Here is a 23,177-nt window from a genome sequence, read left to right on the forward strand (position 1 = left end):
TCCTTTGTCTGATAGTCATTGTTGATTTGATTGACGACTAGTTGTGAGTCTCTGTAGACCTTTAACTCTATGATTTTCCATTCTATGGCCATTTTGATGCCTATAACCAATGCCTCATATTCAACCACATTATTTGTGCATGGGAACATAAGCCTATATGATCTTGGTATAGTGTGTCCTTCAGGAGTGATGAATAGAATGCCAGCACCTAAACCATGTTGTGTGTAGGATCCATCAAAGTATAGGGTCCATTGTTTGGTAGAAATAGCAAGAACATCCTTGTCTGGAAATTCAATCTCCATAGTTTGTTTTCCTAGTAGTGGTGCTTTAGCCAACTGATCTACAATTGCTTGTCCTTTGATGGCACGTCTTTTTGTGTATTGAATATCAAATTCACTGAGAATCATGACCCATTTAGCCAATCTGCATGTAAGAGCTACCTTGCTGAGTAGATATTTGAGAGGATCAATTTTTGCCACTAGCTTAATTGTGTGTGCTAGCATATAATGTCAGAACTTCTGAGATGCGAAGACCACTGTTAGGCAAGCCTTTTCAATGAATGTATAGTTGAGTTCATAGCCATTCAATGTCCTACTGATATAGTGTATGGCTCATTCTTTCCCTTGTTGATCTTCTTATGCCAATAGTGCCCCCAGTGATATATCTGTTGTTGAGATATATAGGATAAGTGGCTTTCCTATGACTGGTGTTACCAGAACTGGTCGATTCATTAGGTACTGTTTGATTTGGTAAAAAGATTCTGCACACTTGGTCTCCCATCTGAATGGTACATTTTTGTGTAGTAAATGGTTAAATGGTATACTTTTATCTACTAGCTGAGCGATGAATCGCCTGATTGATTGAAGTCATCCTTGTAGAGATCTGAGTTGACTAATATTCTTTGGTGGTGGCATTTCCATAATGGCTTGTACCTTTTCTGAATCTACTTCGATACCTTTAGCTGAGACTATGTAGCCTAGTAACTTGCCTGATGTAACCCCGAAGACACACTTCTTAGGGTTGAGCCTAACTTGGAATTTCTCTAATCGATCAAAGATCTTTGTTAAGATGCTTAGATGTTCTGCTCTGGTGATTGACTTAGCTAGTAGATCATCCACATAATCTTCCATAAATGTGTGCATCATGTCATGAAATATTGTTGTCATTGCTCTTTGATAAGTGGCCCCTGCATTTTTTAAGCCAAAGGGCATAACATTCCAATAGTACGTTCCCCAAGGATAGGTGAATGCGGTTTTATCTTGATCTTCTAGGGCTATTTTGATTTGATTATAGCCTAAGAAACCGTCCATTAGTGAGAGCATTGCATGGCCTACTGTGAGATCTACAATTATGTCGATACTAGGCAAAGGAAAGTCATCTTTTGGACAAGCTTTGTTGATGTCTCTAAAGTCAGTGCATATTCTGATACTACCATCTAGTTTTGATACTAGAACGATGTTGGAAATCCACTCTGCATAGTCAATGGGTCAGATGAATCCGACATCTAATAGTTTCTTTAGTTCAGTTTTGACCATGAGTGCTACTTGTGGATTCATCTTTCATAGCTTTTGCTTGACTGGTTTAACTCCTAAAGAGATGGACAAGTGATGCATGATCAAGTGTGGATCGACTCCGAGCATATCAGCATATGACCAAGCAAAGTTAATTTGTTTTTCTTTAAAGAAAATGATGAATGCTGATCTTTCCTCCTCTATCAGAGATTCTGCAAGGTGTATGTTTTTGACTGCTTCTGTGGTACCAATGTTGATTGATTGAGTGGGCTCAATCAATATGGGTGATCGCTCATGAAAGTGTTTAGGAAGAGTGTCAAGTCTCCCATCATTAGGTGCCTTAAAAAGGTTTTCACCCTCAGATGCGTCCTTTATTTTTACTTTTTTGTGATCTAGAGCTGCCATTGACTAGTTTTCAGCATCAGATCTTTCATTTGGTTTATTTTTGCGACTGAGAGACTTGGCACTTCCTGATTGGCATACATCATTACTTTGTTCATTGGTAGAGCCTGTTTCCAAATTTATGGTACATAGATAATGGATAAAAGATTCATCATCTGGGAAAACTAGTATATCATGGCTTTTAGGTTCATCCCAATCGATGAGGTCAGGAAAGACAAGTAGTAAGGAATCGTTAGGTGGATCAAGTTCTACTACTGTAAGTGTAAGGATAGAGTTTTCTTGGTTTTAAAGAATTCTAAGATTTCATCGAGGTCTTCGATGGTATTATCTTCTATATAGACTTGTTCATAATGTTTCTATTCACTTTCCTTGGCGTCATAGATATTCTGTGGTCCAAATTCAAGAGGTCTATCTTTTGCATTATGTTCTTCTTGAGAAAGGGATATGGAATCAGTATTGTCAGTGATATCTGCAGTAGCATTGGAGCAGGTACCCCATTCATATTCATTGGAATCAGTCTCAGAGGCATCATCCCAGATTCTATCAGTGCTATAAACTAGGATGTTGTATGGTGAAAACAAATCTTTGATGATGGATACCATTTTGATAGTTTTTGTTGATTTTGTGTCAGATCCTGCTTCTACTTTCTGTATTTTTTCATAGACTGTGCCTCCTCGGGGAGAAATAATGGTATCCAGAGATGATTTTATTGGTTCTTGAAATAGTGGATTCTGAACATGAGCTACTGCTGCAAATATGACCCTTTTGTGGCTTAGAAGTTTTTCCCAATGTAACTTCTGGTCTTGACGTTCCCATGCCTTGCAAATTGTTTCTGCTGATTCAAAGAGTGCTTCCTGCTAGGATTCTTTTTTGTACTTCTTCTTTACTTTCCATTGAGGTTTTGTAGTTATATAGGGCGGCTTTCTTAATAGGAAAGTGAGCTCACAACCCAGTCCTGTTTTATCTCTATTGGGTTGTGAAGGAAGATCTATAGGTTTAGTGACTCCCTCTTTGCGTTTCCCAATAGGTCCTTTACCATCATATCCCATTTGTTGCATGATCAAGTATCCTTTTCCATATAGGTGTGTTGATAGAACAATGTCTAAAGCAGCTGCTCTATTATCTTCTTCCTCATCTTTGTATAACCAGCTAAGAATATCCTTGTCTTCTGATTCATGTGCTAGAGTGCCCAATTGGATGAAGGTACCATCAAATTTGGTGATGGGCTGAGTTACCAGATGTGTTGATGTAGTAGGCAATCCATGAGATCTGGGTGATGTCGGCAATTTGGCCAAACATAAGGGCTCCAAAGAGTATTCTCCCATGCCTTGGTCTTTGATTTGCATTTTCTGCTTGAAATCTCCAAATAATGAGTTGGGCTTTGCTGTTTGTAGATCTGATGTTGAAGATCACTGCTTTTCTCTATTATGAGGAACCAAACTGTCTTGGGCTGCCCCCATTGCGTTGCAATGTGAAAATGGATTGTGATCATCAGATATGGAGATTTCTTGTCTGTCATAAGGAAATTTGACACACTGGTGATACGTAGAAGGTATTGCTTGCATTTCATGTATCCAAGGTCGCCCTAACAAAATATTGTAGGTGAGATCTATGTCTAAGACCTGACACATAGTATCTTTTTGCACTGGTCCCACTTGAATGGGTAACATCACAGTTCCTTTAGATGACCTTTCCTCATCATCATATGCCTTTATGGTAATCTTCTTGTAGGGATTAATAGACTCTTCTGAGAAGCCTAATGCACGGATAAGCTTTAAAGTACATATATTAAGTCCGGCTCCTCCATCTATTAAGACTCGTTTTACTCAGTGTTTGCAAACAATGATTTCAATATGGAGAGGAGTGTTATGTGGATGACTCAAGGAAGCATTGTCATGCTCTGAGAAGGTGAGGTTATGAGGTCTTGTCATATGGGCGACCATGGCTTGAAATCTATCCGTATCCAGATTTTGAGGTACATTGGTTTCTAATAGCGCTTGTTCCAATATGTCTTTGTGCTTTGGTGATAGTTTCAGCAATTCTAGTATAGATATCTAAGCTGGAGTTTTGCGTAGTTGGCTAACCAAGTCATATTGGATTTTTGGTGTAGTAGTTGCAGGTGACGTATGTCCTTTTAAGACATATTTCTGAGTTGAGGTTGTTACATTGACAGATTCATGATCACATTGATCTCAGATGGTGATGACATTTACTTGATGATTTTCAGCTGATATGTGATTTATGGTGTTGTTGTAGATATGGTTGATATGAGCTCCGCGTGTATCATCTGAGGTTGAAGCTCCATCTTTGTTGTAATTTGGGAGGGGATTTTTAAAGGCTCCATGATCACTATTTGTTTTGAGACCATCAACCGTTAAGTCACCTCGATCAATCATGTCTTGCACCATGTGTTTCAATCTCATGCAATCATTTGTCCAATGACCCTTGTTATGATGGAAATCACAATAGTGTGAATCATTCCACCAAGGTGATTTGATTTGGGGTTCATAGTTGCTGATTGTAGGCAAGGAGAGAATTTTGTTTGCCAAAAGTTCTCTAAATGTTGATTCTAGTGATTGCCCCAGTGGTGTGAAGATACGCTTTTGGAAATTGTTCGTGCTATTGCGTGAATTGTTGTTAGGTCCTGGATTCATGTTTTTGCTTTGAGTATCATTGGTGTTGTTTGTGTTGAGTTGTCCTTGATTGGTGTTTGGTACATATGTGTTAGCATTTGGATTAGTATTTTTAGGATTTTTCATATTTTGAGGATTTCCGGATAATGCAAGCACTGGTTGTTTAGATTTGGGATCATGTGATTCATTGTTTCCTTCATTTTTGTTTCAAGTCCAAAATCGAGATTTGTCTAAGCTGCTGTTGTTCTGGTTATTGTAGTTTGATGAGTTTGTTCCTTCCTTATAGAATTTGAGTGTTCCTTTTTTGACACATGCTTCTTCTACTTGAATGCCATTTTCAATAAATTTAGCGAAAGACGGTATGCATTGAAGTTTTAGCCTGTAACTCATTTCACCATTCAAATTGTCAATGAAGATTTCCATTTTCTCCTTTTCAAGAATATCTCGAGGATATCGTGATACCATACGTCACCAGCATTGAAGGAATATCATGAATGTTTCGTTGTTCTTTTGTTTGGTGTTGCAAACATCTAGCATGGTTATGGCGTGTTGAATGTTATAGGAGTATTGTGTTATGAATTTATTAACCAATTCATCAAATGATCTAACAGGTGGCATAATTTTGGATAACCATTCCATTGTTTTCCCTCCCAAGTTTCTTGGGAATAACCTCATCAGATAGGTGTCATCATGAGAAAACTCAAGACTCATGGTACAGAATTCTCTGACATGATCATGGGTATCACTTTTTCCATCATACTTGTCAAATTAAGGCACATCTAAGTTTGGAGGAAAAGGGATCATGTGCAATCTCCTGTCGAAAGGATAAGGACAGATTTCGTTTTAAGAGTACCGTACTGTTGTCCCTTGTTGCATGTCCTGTATTTGCCTTTGTAACATCTGCATTTGTTGAGTAAGGGCAGCCAAAAGTATATTGTCTTGTCGAGGAAAGAGTTCTTCCCTTGTATTAGTTCTTAGTTGAAAAGGTGTGTTAAATGGTATATTTTGCTCTGGAGTTTCTAGCTCGGGTATATGCATTTCTGGTATACGTTGTTCTGGAACGTGTTGCTCAGGTATGTGTTGTTCAAGGTTACGAGTTTCTTCTTTTCTTTGTTGTTCTTGACATGCATATTGTCGAGATCTGATTCTAAAGATGTTTGTGTCTAAATCTTCAGGAAGTTTAACACCTTTACTTGTGAGCATGAGCAGATACTTTTCTTTGTCATTTTCCATAAGCCTTTCTACAAGCTTTTGGAATGAAGGGTTTTCCTAACATTCGTGAAGAAGCGCTTCAGAAATTTTAGTCTCTTTTAAGTGTGGAACTTCAAAAGGATTTGACAACCTTCGATTCATACTAGACTCTGCGTGTGTCTCTCTTTGTTGGTTTCTTTGAGAGCGAGTAACAGGCATTTTAGTAGAAACTTTTAGTGACGAAGGGGACAAAATCCTTGTTGATATGTTGCTCGGGGGTGGGTGGTTCTGGTCGAGATGTGTTATAAGTGATACACTCGTCAGGCAAGAATGTAGGATTGATTTTTCCTCTGCGGTTTATGATTGATTAAAAGTAGACTTTTGACAGTAGGCTCTTGTTTTTAAGGGCTCTTTGTCAAATTCATTGGATTTGTTTTGGATATAATGTTTGACATGATGAAGGAATACCTGATGAGATTTGAAGAGTTGACGATTGATGTATAAAAAAATATTTCTCTTGATGAACTTGGAAAAACTAGGTTGTTTCTTCAATGTGATGTTACGATAAAGGTTCTTTCTTCTCAGAATATGGGGATTAGTCATGCATGAGTGATCAATGGTTTCCTTTGATTTGTTTGGATTCAGTTGATCTTGTTTGGAAAATTTCAAATCTTACTCTATCAAAGTGAAGGTTTAGATGCCCCTTCATGACAAAGCATGTCAAATGATATGGATAAAAGCCTCCCGATATGGAGACTTGATTTGACAACTTGAAATTTTTAAACAAGTGTTTTTGAAATAAAATCCGTAAGATGGTAAAGGATTTTGTTGATACTGATGATGAGGTTTCCAGATTATGATAAGATAGATATGTTTTATCGTGTGATCAGTTTAGGGTTTTTACAATGTTTGTTTTGACACAAATTTAGCTCAAGAAATAGTTTTAACAGTTTGTTTTCGTTACTCCGCTTTGATGAAAATGTTGTTCATAATGAGAGGCTTTTGAAAATGTTTTCAAAATTTTTAAAATTCGTCACTGTTTTGCCCTCTATCTATATGTTTTTGATCATGCGCTAAAACAGAGATGAAATGCGCTACCAAAATTACTTCACGCACTAAAATAATGACCACACGCGCTAGGCTGCCCCCAGACACGCGCTAAAGTTTTTACTGTTCAAAAAATTGTTTTCTACCTATTTAAAAAGTCATGCGCTAGCCTGGCCTGTAACGCGCTAACTTTTGAACCTATGCACTAATATTTTGCTACTACGTGTTAAGTTGATACTTCCACATGCTAGACTTTTTCTTTGATGCGCTAAATGTTTTAACACTGGTTTGATTTTGGGATAAAACGCTGCTATTTAGAATAGACGCACTAACTTGATGGTTGGATGCGCTAACAAAAGTACCTCACGTGCTAAGAAGTTGCTCTTACACACTAAACTGCCCTGATTTTTCCTTTGGTTGGTTTTTTGTAAATTTTGGATTCTTCTTGTGAATTTTTTAGGTTTGATGGATGATTTTCTGAAGTAGTAAATGCAAGCACGGCACAAAAAGTACAACTATTTGCCTAATCTAACAAAAAGTGTATGTTCTGTGAGGATGTGTTCAAATCCACAATGTTTTAATAGGTTTGGATACGAATAATACACTTCACAAAGACTCTTTATTCAAAGATCATAAATAACATCATAGCCCACTAGTCTCGATACTCTGCCAACTCAAACAGCTGTGTCACCCCCTAGAGGGCACCCATTTTTTGCCTTTTGCCAGAAATTAACTCAAAGTGAATTGCTTCACAGTTGAGTAGTTATCTTGGGAGATATATGGTGAGTAATCTTGGGGGTGGATTCTTCCCCACCCTTGCACTATGATGTTATAAATGTTTGGTTATTGACTCGGTTCAAAGCTTCTATTTCTATGGCTCGTAATCAGGCTTCCTGTTCGGTCGTCAATGATAAACTCTCTTAGGAGGCTTCCCAACCTTTAGAACAAAGGCTTTACATATCTCAAGGATACTGGGGGAAGGCTAATCGCTACGCGCAACCGTTGAAAAGGACTTTCGTCACTTTCCACTTTTGATTATAGTGGATTGGAAAACTTGGCGTCAAAGTCGTTCCCCACTTAGGTCGTTCCCTTCACACCGGCCATAAATGGCTTTAAGAGTTGATTTCAGCTCCTCGGGAAGGTAGGCCTGCTAAAGGATGTAAAATGCTTTTGAAGGAAAGAAAGCTTTTTAAGAGAGGTATGGTTTTTTGGATCACCCAGTTAAGGGGAGAGCATATACCTTCCTCTTTCGATTCAAAGTAATCACAAATTCTTTTTAAACCTTTAATTCAGTGATTTTCTAATCTCTACTGGGAGATGTTGCTCCAAGAAAAGCATGGTGTTAATTTTGCTTCCTCAAAGCAATGATTATTTAATCTAAGGAAATAACTGCATCAACAAAGCAAAAGGTTTGATTTGGTCAACAAATAAAAATTGGTAAACAAAAGGGGAATAACCTCCCTCTTTAATTGCAACAAAGCTTTTTGAGGTGAAGTTCTTTCCTTTGCAAAACTTCAAAAGTGAATCCTTTTATGCACCAAAGGATGGTGAGGTTCTTTTTAAGCCCGTTGCAAAAGAAAAAATGAATTTTTGTGTTGTTCTTTTTAGAGCCCAAAGTGAGAAATTTTTTCCTAGAAAAGCAAGAAAAGATTTTGATTTGTTGTTTGTTTTATTTGCCCAAAATAAAAGTGAGTTCAATTTTATTTAAACAAGAAAAGAAAGAAATTTGAACTTTGGCTAACTTAGAAAAGTTAGTAAAAATTTAAACTACTTTAATTCTAGCCTAAATAGAATGGATTCAAAACCTGCAGTCAACTGTCAGTAACCTATAGAAAACTAGTCAATTTGTTAGCAAAAAGGCAAATTTCGTGGACTTCCACAAGTCTAAATTTTAGTTTCTGTTACAATTTAGTTTTCTCTTTTCTGTCTGTAATGCGCTATAGAACAAACTGTACGTGCTGCAATATAACAAAGATGCGCTAAAAGATGGATATGATGCGCTAAACTATTTTCAGGATGCGCTACTCTTTGTGCCGAAAATGCTGCTCTGTTTTTCTTTCGTGTCGAGACCTACAGGAAAAATTAGTAATCTTATGCGCTGATAGATGGACTTTACACGCTAGATGATGGACTCCACATGCCGAACAGTAAACTGAATGCGCTAGGCTGTTAACTGGATGCGCTAAACAGTTAACTTAATGCGTTAATTCATTTTTCCCGCATGCCTACAGAAGTGGATATATTTCAAAACTGATTAGATATATGGGGTAGAGCCCCATGGTGGGTGCCAAAAATGTATGCAGGAAAAGTGGGTCGATAGAACTCAATATGTGAAAAATGGAGCTCTATGGAGCCTTGCTCACACACTCACAAGACTTCTTGGTGCAAGCTATAGAGTAATGAAGTATCACTCAGCTTCCCAAGGTGGGTCCCATGGTTCTCTATCTTACACGGTCCCTCAAACCAACATTTTTTCTCTCAGATCACTGAGCAAAATGGTTTAGGGATGGCAAATGCAAGAACGAGAGATGCTTTTGTTGATTTTAATATGAGATGCCTTCTAAGCTATGCATGATCTTAAAATGCAATAAACTAGATTATAAGATGACAAGGTTAGTATAAATACTATCCTAACATGATATATTAGTCTATGATTGAGCTAAATGATAAAGAAAGTATTCTAAACATGCATATTTAGACTAATTCCTAGTTAAAAAGAGGCTAAAATGATGAGCATAAAAATGGTATGAAAGCTTGAATGTATTTGAGCATAAGTATGATACTACAAATTTGGATTATATGAGAATGGAGGAATGAGAGCTTTATTTATAGCAAAAATAGGGCAATGGATGGTCAGGATTGAAAGGTTTAATCAAGGGTTGAGTTTGAAAGTTGGGGATCCATGTTTGCAATTGGCACCAATGAAATGGTGACAATTGTCAACATAGGGTTGGGTTGAGAGAAGGGGTTGGAGGCATTAAATGCCTGAGAAGACCTTATGGTTATCTAGAGGGTAAGGGTCAAGCCTAAGTTAAGATTACCCATTGGATTAAGAGTTAATCCAAGGATAAACTCTTGTGCAAATGATTAAGGAATAACCATGGTCAAAGCAATGAATGCTTGAAGAGACCCTTGGGTTGGATGAAGGTTAAGTTAGGCAAAAGGTCTCTAACCATGTAAGAGGGTTGAATTAACCATTAATGGTTTGGGAGACTTTGGAAAATTAAGTGGTTGAAGAGTTGAAGCCTTTAATGGTTATCAAAGACTTTAAGGTTTTGAGAAGTGACTTCCCTTTGTTTAGGGATGTGACAAAGTTTAGAAGATGGGTTAGGTTAATTTAGAAGTGATTAGAAGGGTCTAGAAGAATTTAGGAAGGGGTTTAGGAAGCAAATGGGAGATGTAGGAAAGAGCATGTGGATGGAGGGATAATAGGATTTAATTGAAATAAAGTTAATTTAATTCAATTTGGTTGCAATTTGGGGAAATTAAATAAATTAGATTTATTCAATTTAGGATAACTATTTAATTAAATTTGAATTTAATTAAAAGTGGATAGGGGGGATTTAATTGAATAAAATGATTTATTCATTAAATGGGTATAGTGAATTTAATTGAGTAATTTACTTAATTAAATAGAGGAATATGGGTAATTTTAATTAAATTGGATTTAATTAAATAGAGAAATGAACATAAAATATTCATTTAGGAATATGGTCATTTTTATACGTCTACAATATATATATATATATATATATATATATATATATGTGCGTGTGTGTGTGTGTGTGTATCTATATGTGTGTGTATGTATATGTATGTATGTATGTATGTTTGTTTATATCTATATGTATGTATGTATATCTATATGTATATATGTATGTATATATATGTATATGTATACGTATATGTATATGTATGCAATATGTATATGTATATGTGTGTGTGTGTACATATATATATATACATATACATATGCATATACATATGTATATGTATATGTATGTATATATATACATACATATATATACATATACATATACATAATATTATGCATATGTATACATATATATACATACATATGTGTGTGTGTGTGTGTGTGTGTGTGTGTGTGAAAGAGAGAGATGCAAGAGCATCCTCAATTGATGAGAAATCTTGAATCAACCAAAAAAGAATATTTTCTTTTAGTTTTCTTTATGTTCAGTTTTGTGTTGCTTCTTTTGTGTTTCATCTAACATTCTTTTGTAGTTGTTCATTTTTTGTTTTGGATCAGAATTTTGGCTTCCAAACTCGTTCTCTCTCATTGTTCTAGATTTTTAGTTTATTTGGACCCTTTTTCGGAAAGTTGTCGCTTCTAGATTGTCTATTTCTTGGTTCCTAGAGCTCGTTTTGAGCTTAATGGCTAGTTGGAGATTTCTTCTCTTGTGGAGCATATTCTTGGCTTATGGATCTAATTGGAACCATACTCGATGTTCTCTATCCCTTGGCCAACCTTCCTTTGTACTTCACACTTCATTTGTGTCCTTGGTGAAGTATATCTTCACACTTTGGGTCCAACCTATTTTACATGTTTCATTTTCCTGTCTTGGAGAATGTAATCTTTTGTGGCCAACCTAGATGTGTTCTGGATGCTATATTTATTGTTGTATTTTATCCTTTGGGAGATAGCGAAGAGATATGGGAATAATGATTCATGATATCTAATTAGAACACTTCTTGGAGATCTGGATGGGTTGTATTATGGAATGTATTCTATAACTAGGCTTGTAATCTTGCATGTTGTTGGCTCATTTATGATGAATATATGATATTGCGGATGTATGATCTTACATTTTCTATATTATGTGTTGGTGCTTCCATTGTGTTACTCTTGTTGCATGATCCATATTTTTCTCTTTGAGGACCCTCTAGACCATGGCTGATTCAGATGATATCATAGCTGGTTATGAACCTTGAGGCATTCCTTTGGGTGAATAGATTGCCAATTTGAGATAGGCTACAAACATGTTCAATAGATTGTTGACTCTGAGGCAATTGGGACTTTGTTGTCAGACCGTCGAGCTAAGGGAGTCACCCCAGATCAAAGGAGGAGATGTCATCGAGGAGGATGAACCCTAGAAGGGTAGAACAAATGATGGATGATTTTAAAAATAAGATGAGGAATGAGATTTGAAACATGCTGGCTAGTTTACAGAGGAATCCAGAATCAAAGGATGAGTATGCAAAGGTAGTGAAAGAGCTAGAGGTCTAACAGGTTTAAGGATCAACAGATGAAGGAGAAGATAAATATCTTAGAGTGGTGGTGTAAGTGAGTAAAATTCATAAAGTTGAGATTTCTAACTTTTTGAGTACATCAAATCCAAAGAATTGATAGATTAGATTGGAGAGTTGGAGGACTACTTTGAGTTTGAAGATATTGAACATCCTCAGAGGGTTCAGTTAGCACACACTAGGTTGAAGGAACATGCTTCTTTATGGTGGAAAGAGTTGCAAAAAGATAGAGTGGAGAATGGTGAGATAAAAATCATCCAGTGGAAGTAGATGGTTGCAAGATTGAAGGCTAAATTCATTTCAAGAGATTATGAGTTGGAATTGTTAAAGAAGTTGCAGAACTTGAAGCAGAAGGATATGAGTGTGAAAGAGTATAGTGAGGAATTCTACAAGGTGATGATTAGATCTAGACATAAAGATATGGATAGGGAGAAGGTGGCAAGATACATAAATGGACTTCAATTTAACATTCAAGATGAGATGAGTATGTTGAACATTTCTACAGTTGAGGAGACTTACCAATATGCACTAGAGGCAAAACATAAATTGAAAAGATGACAACAAAATAACCCTAAGGGAAGAGAGAGATATGCAAAAAAATAGAGGGAAAATGAATGGCAGTATGGAGAATCAAACTACTGAAGAAGAATCAAAATCTAAATGGAGTAAAGATCTAGATCAGAAGGCACAAAGAAAAGGAATTGGTAGTGGCAACAGGGAATTCTTGGGTAAATGTTTCAAGTATGGAGAAACTGGACATAGATCTTATGAGTGTTCTTAGGGAACTAGTAACAAAGGAATGGCAAGGAATTTCTTGGTACGTGAGGACCAGGAAACTAAAGCAAGGAGAATCCCTTATGTTTATGAGAGTCTTGCACAGAAGAGAGGAGACCAAACCTACACAAAGGAAGAATCTTTTTCGGATTGTATGTAAATTAGGAGGTAAGTGTTGTAAGGTTATTGTGGATAGTAGAAGTACTAATAAGATGGTCTTTTAGGAGATGGTAGAGAAGCTTGGTTTGAAGAGGCTTGAGCATCCATGTCCTTATAAGGTGAGTTGGTTGAAAGATGATCATGTGGAAGAGGTGAGAGAGCAATGCTGGGTGAATTTTAATATTGGACCTTACAAAGATGAAATCTTGTGTGGTGTTGTGTCTATGAGTACTTGTCATGTTTTGTTGGGTAGACCTTGGTAGTTTGATAGAGGAGCTATCTATGATTGCAAAAGAAACTTGATCACTATTGAGAAGGATGGGCAACAATTTACTTTATCTTCTTTGTAGGAGAAGGAGAAGGAAGTGAAGAACTTGACTCTTGTAAATAATCATTGTGCTGAGAAGCAGGATGCAGGGGATGGCTTGGATTTGAAGAAGAACCTTATGGATGGGTCTGATAGCAAGGTGGGACCGAAAGGCAGTAAAGTTAGAATTATAATGGAAAATAAGATGAACTCTTGTGGAAGAACTAGACCAGATTTGGAGAAGAAGGAAAGTAGTGGTAAGAGATAGTGTGTAGGTATGAAGCGAGGAGAGAGAGGATAAGAGAAGAAGAAGTTGGAGAATATAGTAGAGGTATTGGAAGAGGTAAGGAAGAAGAAATTTGCAGACAAAGAAGACATTTGGATTAGAAATGAGAATGGGATCTATATCCCAAATCCTTTTCAATGTTCGTAAGCTTCCTCTCATGGAACATCTTTTTCTACCTGGGGTGTCTGATGAAGGAGCATCCCTAGTTGATGAGAAATCTTGCATCAACCAAAAAAAATATGTGTTTCTAGTTTTGTTTCTATTCAGTTTTGTATTGCAACCTCTGTGTTTCTTCTGATATTCTCTGATAGTTATTCATTTTTTCTTGTGGATCATATTTTTTTCTTCTAGACTTGTTCTCGCTCCTTTCCCTAAATTTTAAATTCATTTTGACCCTTTTCTGGCTAGTTGTCACTTTTGGATTGTCTATTTCTTGGTTCCTAGAGTAGTTTTGAGCTTAACGACTAGTTGATTATTTCTTCTCTTGCAGAGTGTTTTCCTGGCTTATAGATCTAAATGGCACCACACTTGATGTTCCTGAGACCTTGGCCAACCTTCCTTTATGGTCCTCACTTCATTTGTGTCCCTGGCCGAGGAGATCTTCACACTTTGGGTCTAACCTATTTTACATGTTTCATTTTCCTATCTTGGAAAATGTAATATTTTGTGGCTGATCTATATGTGTTCTGGATGCTATATATATTGTTGTATTTTATCCTTTTGGAGATAGCAAAGAGATATGGGAATAATGATTCATGATTTTTCATTAGAGCACCTCTTGGAGTTCGAGATGGATTGTGTTCTGGAATGTATTATGTAACTAGGCCTATAAGCCTGCATGTTTTCCTGCATGTTGAGAGATCATTTATGATGAATCTATGATATTGTGGATGTCTGATCTTGAATTTTATCTATTTTGTATTGGTTCTTACATTGTGTTACTCTTGCTACATGATCTAGATTGTTCTCTTTAAAGGACCCTTTAGACGATGGTTGCATCACTATGTGTATACATATATATATGTACATGTACACACATAGAGATATATAAATATATATTTGTATGTATTTATGTATGTGCATATGTATATATATGTGTACATGTGTATATATGTATGTATATATGTATACACACATACATACACACATATACATATATATATTTATATAAATATGCATATACATACATATATATACATTCATATTTATATAAGGAAAGTCAAGTGTAAAAAACAACTTCCTGATGTTAATTTCTTAGAGAAGTGAAGCAGATGAATTTTTAATTCAAATTACAACAACTAAGATACATAATACAAGACAAACAAAACAACATGAAAAACTCCAACACAGAAACATACACCAGATTTCACATGGGAAAACCCTTACGGGTGAATAACCCACACACCAAAGAAATCTCTTGTATTATAGTAAAACCAGTTTACATACAAGTTATAGATCTTTGATTTGGTCTCTATTTAGGAAACAACATTATAGAATATTACATTCACAATTGGCTTTTCAATTCCGCTTACAGAATTATCAAATGATGCCTCAATCCCCTCTGCACAATTATAGAAATAATTCACATGCGATCTAACCCTTCAACTATTTTTCCATATGTTTATATGTCTATCAAAATATAGTTTGATTCAATTAGTAACTGTCAAACTTCCTCACATTATCAATAACATGCCATGTTATCTCCATCGCTTTAGCTTCCTCCGAGTCATTCTAGTTTCCACCATTCGCCTACATGCTCTCAACAAGTCACTTCATACTCGGTCATGGTCCCCACCTCTGTTGCTTTCAACTTGAATTTCCACTGAAGTCACTTTGGCATCATTGTGGGATGGAGAGCTGAGCATGTCCTTTCTCCTCTAGTTATCTCGCAAAGCTCCTCGGGAACTCTTAGACTACCTATGGGGTAGCGGGCAAGGAAAAACTTCTTTCTTCCCTCTTCTCTTTTAGTACCACCCTTGTACTGCTATTCACCATATAGGGTGATGGGAAGAACCATTCCTTTGTCTTCACCAAGACTTTACCAAAATGATATCAAACTCGGGCTCGTTGGTTCAACATATGACTTTGAGTGACTGTTGTGGGAGACATACCAAAAACAAATGTTACAAAAAAACTCCTTGATGTTGCCAATACTTTAGTGAAGTCTCCCCAACAATCGCTTATCGCCCAAACAATGAGACTTTAGTTGACTACTTGGAGATTCATATCGAAATCAGATATTACAATGAAATTGTTGCTCCATACAATGCTACTTCAGGTAGGTATATATAACATGAACATTATTCAAACTAAACTCCACATTCAGAGATCAAGTGCCATTAGGCCGAGATATCAACCAGTAAGTTTGAGATTGTTAGATACTTGATCAGTCCCAAAGACACTAAGAGAGGGGGGGGGGGGTGAATCAGTGTCTAACTGGTAAACAAACTATTCAAACTTGTTTGCAACTTTATAACCCAAATTAATATATTGGTAAACAAGCAATAATGTAATAAAGAGAAACAAATGTATAACCATCAATGCACACCATAACATAGATATTTTTGGCGAGGAAACCTGGTAGGGGAAAAACCTCGATGGGATTTGTTACCCACAATATTTACTCATTGGCCAATATGAATAAATATTACTTATACAATAGGGGCCTGCACATGCAAGAAGGCCAACAACACCTAGAGCTCACTGCTCAATACAGAAATGGAGTCCCACTGACTACAATTGGATGGTTAAATCCAGTGAGAATGTACTACTCAAAATAGCATCTACAATGCTAGATTCAGTACCGGTTTAAGCTCTATCAAATACCTCTACCATAAACCTTACTTCACTCTTCTCTTCTCTTATTCGCTCATAAAATAATTACATCATAATGCATATACAATTATTTGCTCTCATATACCGCTTACATTCATAACCTATTTACATTCCTTTCTTACTTATAAAATGACCTACAAGATCTCATACATATACGAGTCTTTACAATACATCATGTTGGCTATACAAATAATTTTACAATACAAAACAATATTATTTCTATGTCGGCTTAGAGTGTCGGTGTGATCTACTGTTAGTGTAGATTGGATGTCGATGAATAACCTTATAGTGTGTGTCAGTGCCGGTAGATGATGTTTGTTGTCAGTGTAATCTATGAACCATATTACTAGTTGGTTGCCATCAATGACAACATCAACCATTCTCATCTAAGTGTATAATGCCAACAATCTCCCCATTTGGCATTGATGGCAACACTCATGAGGAAAATGCAAAAACAGATATCCAAAAATCGAGTGTGCTCCCCTTGAAAAAATGATCTCCTTCTATACATTTTTCTCATACACCACTACTCCCCCTTTGACATCAATGACAAAGGATGTCAAAAGAATCAAAGAATTCAAAATTTACCTAGAAACTTGTAACCAGTTATGTACAATCTGAAAAATGTTTGCTAAAACCAAGTTAAGACCTTGCAAAAATTTAGTACTGTCAGAAATTATGGTCTTTGTCTGTCAGATCATCTCGGTCATATAATGCATATGTTGCTCCGGTGATCTATTGTCTTGAATAGATGCTTTAGACATCTCATTCCGGTGTGTTAGTAAGTTGTCCAATCTAGGACCAAGTTTGTTCTTCAACTCTCGAGTCTTCATTTTTAACCTCGCTTTCTCCCTTTCCAATTTCTCAATCTTCTCTTCATAGATTACCATTTCTTAATCTAAAAATGAAGTTCTGAAGAACCTATCATAATGTCAGCTATATCATCATTTTATTTTGGTGTCTTCCTTATTTCCTTATCAATATCCTCTGTTAAATGGTGAGGCTTGCATGCTTCCCTGTACAACTCTTTGTATTCTAGAATGGTAGAATTTAGTGTCGGTAACAAAGAATCAATCTATCTAGTACATTCCTTAATTTTCTTGTCAAAGAATTCATCTTTCTCCTTATTCACCCTTTCCTTAACGGTTTCTTCATTTATTCTATCCACAGTTTGAATATTAAAAGAAATGAATTTGGACAATGTGTCCAATTTACTCACAGACCCAACAATGTGATCAACTTTACATGTTGGTGCAATCATCTGCAAAATTGGTAAAGTATCATCAATAGCCTTAAATTCTAAGGCATTGCATTTTGTGATATTCTTTATTGAATCTAGAAGTACATCTGTAACATTTGTTGGTCTATAATCCAAGGTGGAAGTGCTAGGCGGAGTGTTAGGTTTTGCAGTTGTTTTGTTATCTTCTTCGGATGTCTGCACATTAACCTTAACCACTTCAGCTATCTTCCTTCCATCATTAACCTCTTCTTTATTCACTATTTCTTCCTTATTCTCACTTTTGTTTTAAACCTTATTTTCATCCTTACTATTATCCTTACTGTCTGCTTTGCTAACTTTCAGTTCAGATATACTCTGTTCATGCCTTGTTCCAGTTCCAGTTCCTATTTCTGCTTCTTCTTCTACCAGTATCTCAATATTAGGTTGAGTATCATCAGGGATAGTTTCTATTTCCTTAACTTTAGCTGATTCCTTATCCATAACAATATTAAAGTCTTGAGTGTCTACATTCATAGTAAAAAGAATGTCAAACTCCGGATCTATGTCATCTTTTGTCATTTCCTCTGCCTTCTCTTCAGGTTGACTATCAGTTTGTGCTGGTGCCTTTGCAGTTATTGGTGAGGTGTCCTATGTCGGTGGAGCAAGGTTATCCTTGACCGTGATATCAGGTACACTTCCAATTTTCCCTTTACCTTTATCTTTCCGATATACTTTGGTAAATGACTTTTCCATTTTTTGTCTATCCTTCTCTTCTTTCTTCTCTTTCTTAACAAAAAATATATCCCACTTATCTATTGTTTCATCTATTATTTCTTTAACTCTATTGGCCATAAGACTAACTTGTCGATGACCACTCACAAAAACTGTTCTATTGGCTTCAGATATTAGATCATCAATTTCCTGCTTGGAATTAACAGGATGCACAACTAATAGAGCTTCTATCTTTAATTTTTTGTCAAGCTCCATGACAAACATTCTCTTAGCCTCTAATCTTAAGTATAAATCATTAGGTAGATCATCTACAACCTCAATAAGAACTTTATTGTATATATCAAGATATTAAATAATACTTTCTTCTATAGTATCCTTACCCGAATCCTTGAAAGAATGATAGAATTTATTCACATTACCAAGGTTACCATCTTGGGTGATTTCATTGATCAACTCTTTCGGTGAAAGAGTATCCACTGCCTTAAGTTCAGGTTTCTTCTTTGGAGACACTTCTTCTTCGGACCACTAGGCTCTCTTACAACCTGTTGTTTCTTTCTTTGTGTCCTTTACTTCTTGGGAGATGGAGCAAGTTCTGGTGAGGGTTTTCTTTTCTTTCTATCCACTCTCTTGAATTTGACTACTTGATTAGTGTTAGAATCAGATTTAGTAGCCACAGGGGAAATGTGAGCTACCGGTTTCTGCTCTGATTGACTTTCTATCACACTAGAAGCAATACCACCAAGATTGATCAATACTTCTTTAACATCCTTTACCATATTAGAAGCATCTTTCATTAGTTTCTCTCTTTTCTTCCTCTGCTTCATCATAGCAACACCACTTTCAACAGTTTTAACATTATCAAATATTTCCTCTGTTGGTTCTGGTAGAGCATCTAGGAGTATTTTAGAATATGAATCCAAGATGTGAGAATACACATCATATCCCATCTCAGTAATCCAGACAGTTTTGGGTCTAACTGCCTCCATCCAAATTTCATCTCTTTTTACTACAAAGCATATCTATTTATCATACATATCCACAATGCTTTGGGGAATCCTTTCCCTTTATCTCATTTTATCTTGGAAATTCTTGAAATAGTCTTTTACCAATTCATCACCATCAGATCCTATACCAATAATTGCGTCCTTTATCTGTTTTCCAACAGAAATATCATAGGCAAAATCCTTATGTCCTATACTGGGAATCTCCTTTGAAAAGTAAAGCATTAAACACACAATCAAACTTCCAAATTTAAAGCTTCCCTTCTTATCACCTTTGATTTTGTGCAAATTCTCTAACAATTCATCCTTTAACCATTCACAGATGTCAATTTTAATAATGTTTAATATCATCTCATGAGCACTATGAATGCAAGAACTAGATACACAATTCAACCTATTAGTATGAGAAACTTTATAACCAATGACCATACTTGCAAATTTAACATTTTCATCTTTTCTATCATTGACCCTAAGTGACCTTTTGTCGAATGTAGCTCTGATTAAGCTCATAACCTCTTTGTTAGGGATTTTCTTCTTCTTGTCAGTCCTAGTGCCGGTGGATTCTAAACCAATAATAGCCCTTATAGCCTCTTTAGTGATCTTACAAACTGAGTCCAACCACATAAATTCACCATGAACCCTGCTAAGAACATAGCGGACGGTTGCATCTGAGAATTCCAACATATGGAGGATATCAATGAAACATAAATAATCAACTACCTTGTGTTCCAGTTTTACTACACCATTCTTGTCAGTGATAACATTCATGTACATGTTCTTCAAATCTTCGAACCCTAAAATTTCTATGTTACAATGTATGTATGCCCTAGGGTCTTTAGAAAATGCAACTCCCTTCGGGATTCTAGAAAATGTACCAATGGAGTCATCTAGTTTTTCTATCTTAGGAATGATTTTGAAAATGGATCTAGGTCATTTTATGTTCTCCACAATTGTAGGGTTTGCTACAAATTCAGGAACGGAGGATGAGGAAACCATTGCGAAAGATAAATACCTTTTAACTGAGAAATTGTTGAATGCTCTGAAAGACCTTTATTGCTTTGCCTTTAGAATTCCTTTGCTCAACTTCGCTCTCTTTGAATGCTTGGATGCTTGGTGAGATGAAATGAGAAGTTACAATGCCTTTATAACCAAAAAGTAACTTACAACTGCAATAAATGCTTCATCGGTGAAGTGAAAACTCCAAATATCTGCCGATAAAGGAGAATTATAACTTCTTACCACCAACCGAGGGTACATGCATAATTTTCAATTTGTTTCTTTACCCCTAGGGATTATTCCTAAGTTAGATGAAGAATCTCTTGCTGGTGCAGGATTACTCTATTTTGCTAATGTAGAGACAGATTCATCAATCCTCTGATCTCTTTCCTAATCCATTGTTTAGAAAATTCTTTCTTGATTTCACTCACCTTCTCTTTGCCTTTCTCATTAGATCCTTTATTGTTCATTGGTACAGTCTTGCTTCTATAAAATTTTGCAATATGCCCAATCTTGTTACATGCATAACAAGTTACATTGTTTCTCTGAATAGGTTTTCCATAACCTTGACCGGTTTGAGTTCTGCATTGATTAGATAAATGTCCAAATCTACCACAAACATAGCATTTCACATTCATTCTGCAATTGTCTAGGTTATGACCATTTTTATTGCATTTGGAACATTTACCGGTGGGTAAGTTTGTATTCTGATTATTCCTAAATCTGTACTGATTTTCTCTATGACCAAATTTGTTGCAATTAAAACATTTCCCATTGAATTTATAAGCATTAGGTTGCCTTACCGGTTTTTTGTGATCATGATTGTTTGTAGTACCGAAACTTTCTCCATCAGGTTTCTGACTTTTCAGCATATCATCAAGATTATCTGAGCTTTTCTTGAATTTGTCTTTGTATTCATTTGCAGTGATCAACTCACTTTCCAAAGTGCTAACTTGTCTCATAAGTTCCGCTTTGTCATGTTGCATGTGAATAAAATCTATTTTAAGGATATCATTTTCATAACTAATCCTTGGAGATTCATCTGATCTTTCATTAAGTCTTCTAGCCAAATCTTCTTCATTCCTCTTTCTATCTTCAATATCCTTGCATAATCTCATGGTTAAATCTTGCATCTCATTCTTCATGTTATTGTTCTGTTGTCTCAATTTCTCTGCAATATCTCTATGAGTTTCCTTTTCTTCATCATGTTGATTTTGCAATTGCACATGTAATTCTTTTCTCTTATTTTTTGCAATAACCAAGTTATCTTGAAGTGCTTTGATGAATTCTTGAGTAATTCTGAGTTCATCTTCTGGTTTGATATTCTTCAATTTTTCTACATCAAAATCTTCAAGAGCTCCTTCCAATTTTTGTCTCAAACTTTCTAGTGCTACCGGTTTCAAAATCTTCCTCAAGCTGTTAGGCTTCTGCAAATAGAGGACTAGGCTCTTATACCAATTGTTAGATACTTAATCAATCCCAAAGATACTGATAGGGTGGGGTGAATCAGTGTCTAACCAGTAAATAAAAAATTTAAACTTGTTTGCAACTTTATAACCCAAATTAATATACCGATAAACAAGTAATAATGTAATAGAGATAAACAAATGTATAACCATCAATGCACACCATAACACATATATTTTTGGCGAGGAAACCCGGTAGGGGAAAAACCTCAATGGGATTTGTGACCCACAATATTTACTTACTGGCCGATATGAATAGATATTACTTATACAATAGGGGCTTGCACATGCAAGAAGGCCGACAGCCTAGATCTCACTGATCAATACATAAATGGAGTCCCACTGACTACAATTGGATGGTTAAATCCAATGATAATGTACTGCTCAAAATAGCATTTCCAATGCTGGATTCAGTACTGGTTTAAGCTCTATCAGATACCTCTACCATAAACGTTGCTTCACTATGCTCTGCTCTTATTCACTCATAAAATAATTACATCATAATGCATATACAATTATTCGCTCTCATATACCACTTACATTCATAACCTAATTACATTCCTTTCTTACTTATAAAATGACCTACAAGATCTCATACATATATGAGCCTTTACAATACATCATGTCGGCTATAAAAATAATTTTACAATACAAAATAATATTATTTCTATGTTGGCTTAGAGTTTCAGTGTGATCTACTATCGATGTAGACTAGATGTCGGTGAATAACCTTGTACTGCTTGTCAATGTTGATATATGATGTCTGTTGCTGGTGTAACCTGTGAACCATATTACCAGTTGGTTGCCATCAATGACAACATCACCCATTCTCATCTGAGTGTATAATGCCAACAAAGACATCCATTTTCAACATTCTCCCACTTGATGAAGAACTTACTGATATCTCTAGAACACTTAGTGATTAGTGAGAAACATGGGCTCCAAGGCCCATCGATTTATCACACCATTTGAACTCTGTTGTGTTCATAGGTGTTGCCAATGCATCTATAACATTCTTAAAAGTATCCACCTTTTCCAGATTAACCTTTCCATCTTCCACCATGTCACGAACAAAGTAATATTATACATCAACATTTTTTGTCCTAGCATGGAAAGTGGGATTTTTTGCCAAACAAATGGTACTCTGTGTTGGCATTCCACACTCTTATGAGAATAGTTGATGTTGCCATTGATGGCAACCATCTGGCAACCAACTGGTATTCATCTGGTAAGCCACCGACAGTTACCAGCACCAGTGATAGACATCTACATACACTAGTAGGCACTTCACTGGTAGCGGCAACAATGCATACCAACATCCCAGCCGAAAGGGAATAAACTTTTGTTTAT

The sequence above is a fragment of the Cryptomeria japonica genome, chromosome 11 (assembly GCF_030272615.1).
Source record: "Cryptomeria japonica chromosome 11, Sugi_1.0, whole genome shotgun sequence".
Taxonomy (NCBI): domain Eukaryota; kingdom Viridiplantae; phylum Streptophyta; class Pinopsida; order Cupressales; family Cupressaceae; genus Cryptomeria; species Cryptomeria japonica.